Source organism: Tympanuchus pallidicinctus, unplaced genomic scaffold (genome assembly GCF_026119805.1).
Source record: "Tympanuchus pallidicinctus isolate F22 unplaced genomic scaffold, pur_lepc_1.0 scaffold1, whole genome shotgun sequence".
NCBI lineage: Eukaryota > Metazoa > Chordata > Aves > Galliformes > Phasianidae > Tympanuchus > Tympanuchus pallidicinctus.
The window spans coordinates 34,023,155-34,026,057 of NW_026294618.1; positions in this window are offsets into that span (position 1 = coordinate 34,023,155).

The following is a 2,903-nucleotide window of genomic DNA, read 5'->3' on the forward strand; positions in this document are numbered from 1 at the left end:
GCTACAGGGCCAGAATGTCTCCTTTCTGAGCTGGGATTCCCGGTGACTCTAGATCTCAGGACCCAGACTAAATATTCACATAAACATACAGCCTTGTCCCCCAGCTCCTACCACTCTTTGGCATGTGGGACTCATATGTATCCCTTTTCCAGCTGCTAGCATTTAGGCTTTGCAGCACTTGCACACAGGACAGTAAGATTACACAGAAAAAAAAATAGTTGAGTAAAGAATTTCATAAGAAGATGGTATAGTGCAGTGATCAAGCAGAGGGCTCGGTCAGATAAAGCATATTGACTGGCAGCTCGCTTACATCAGGCTGGTCCTTCAATACCCACTTCTCTGTTTTGCCATGCTTGCTCCTCCCTAGTTCACCCCAATCCCCCTGACCACTGCTATCCTTTTTTTCCACCTCTGGCCCTTTCTCTAAGTAAGCTCCTCCTGATAACCCGCAGTAAGCTTTGCACAGCCCCACAAGCCTCCTTCAGGTATCTCCCTATGCTTATTCCCCATTTCTCAGCAGTCTCAGGCTGCCAACACTAACACCCTCAGTGCTGCTACCATCCCTTCACCACCCCAGGGCCCGTCAGTAACAGCCAATTGATCATGGGCTGAAGGGGTCTGCTCTTTGTCATTTTCTCCCTTATCACCTGCTGCTAGGTTTGTGTATCTCAGTGTTTAATTTATTACTTTCCTTGTTAAGCGGTGTTTCTTTCGGACTGAAGGGCTTTAACCAGATAAGGTAATGAAGGAGTGCTCACACATTCCACATGCTCTCACAGTAAGCACTTCGCTAGCCCTTAATGCAAAGATCACTTCAGAGGGGAGGGGGACCCAGGGATTGAGAAACTGAGGAGTAAGTGGTTTTGTACAAGCAAGAGGGAATGAGCCATGGAGAATGAAAAACAGAGTAGGTACTCTAGAATGAATGATACAGGGCTACAGCATCCCATGTCTTCTTCAAAGCATGGGTTTCTAATTTGTTACTACTTTTCAATATTTCTATGATTTCACAATGAAAAAGATGGCAGCTGTTTAAAAGATGCCAACAGAAGTTTATCATGTCACCAACCTGCTCTTGTGTGCAGCATGAGAACAAATAGACCAGCAGGTAGAAGGTGCTGCTGGAGGATCTCACTTGAGTCAGTGTCCACCCAAGGAAATGTTTCATAGGGCAAAAAGGCACATCTCCACTGCAAGGCAGCCTCGGAGAATGTGTTCGTTCCCCTGCTCTCCATTTCAGTCCTGTCAAAGTTATGAGAAATTGCAATGCCATTCTCAAAGGCAATCAGCTTGCAGCTTCAGATCACTCCTCTCTCATTGCCTAGAAATCCCAGGCAGGATCCAGATCCCCTGTGAAAGTATCTGCATCAATCATGTTTAATAAAACTGCACAACATGTTGGAATTGTGAGTCAGCTTTAGTGGCTGCTTGACATATATTCCCATAATGTATTGAGTGATGATCCAGAATGAGAAATTAGACTTCTCAATATGAAAACCTTTCCTGCTGATGTTATTAAACTCATACTAAATACCACCCTACTGGACTACCTCCCCTTTGAACAAAAGTAACACTGAAACAAACATAAAGACAAAATATCACAAAAAACTTTCCAGGAGAGTGATTTTTTTTCCAGCTTAGTAACAGCAGAAGTAGCAGAGCCATCCTCCACAGATTCTGGAATAACCACTTGAAGTTTCTCCAGGAGTAAATTAGGTGAAACATCTCTTAGGAATGGCACAGCACAGCTGAGTCTGCAATACAACACAGGACTGAGCTAGACTGGTGTCTCCAGAGATGAGACTGAACCAGAGGTAGAATTAGGCAGGGATCAGGCTTTCAGAATTTACTGTACATGTGCTGAATAATTTTGTTTTCTTCCCTGTCCATGAGCAGTCTTTGCCACAAAACCCTATGGTATTCTTAGAAAACAGCAGTGAATTTTCACTCCAGTAGACAGGAGTGGGTGTACAGTGGATTTAAGCCATTATTAGACCCTGCCAGTCCTGGGCTGCTCCAGGGCCCCATCACAGCTTAGCCCTTCAGGTCTGTCATTCAGGAGTGCAGCAGACATCAGCTATCACCATGCCCCAGGGTGGAGCAGCCGTGCTCTCAGTGTCACCAAAAGGCACCCTCCCCTTTCTCCATCAGAAGCGTTTGGTACATCTCTACCACTGTCCTCACAGAATCTGCTGCAGGAAAGTACCCCACAAATATATTTAAGGCCTTTGGAGACAGCCTTTGTGTTCAGTGATCGCAGCAGGACTGACATTCTCATTCCAGATATTTGGGTTAAGACAAGTGGAATTAATTTATTTCATGTTCATATAAGCAGGCTTCAGATTCATGAGCAGTCCCTCCAGACGCCCTGCTCCAACCTACAGCAACCAAACAAGTGCTATCTCTAAAATCCACATTTACAACTTGAAGGTCATCTATTCTAAATACATATTCTGTGGTCCATTTCTGACCTAACAAAGTCTCTTCCTTTCCAATTTGTATATCTCAGTCTAGCACATTGCATTTGAGAATTTCTAAAGCGCTATGCCATGCTGCTCAGCCACACGTTAAATAGCTAATACAGATGTGCTATGCCTTTCCTCTAGCACTGCTACACTGCATAGCACTTCACAACATCTCCTTCTGCGTCCATTTATCAATACGGAAGAAGATAAAATTCCAAGCAAAATCAAAGATGACACAGAAAGGCAGATCACGTCGCACAGACTGCTGTTAAGCTTTATGCCACAAGTTAAAGAAAAAAAAAAAAGCAAACAAAGAAGAAGCAAGAAAAACAAAATGTTGTGTTCAAAAAAAAAAAAAAAAATCCACTAAACGAATGAGGGGAAATTACTGTTTCTTTTTCTGCCCACTTTCCCACCCCTCTCTTCCTCCTTCCTCCC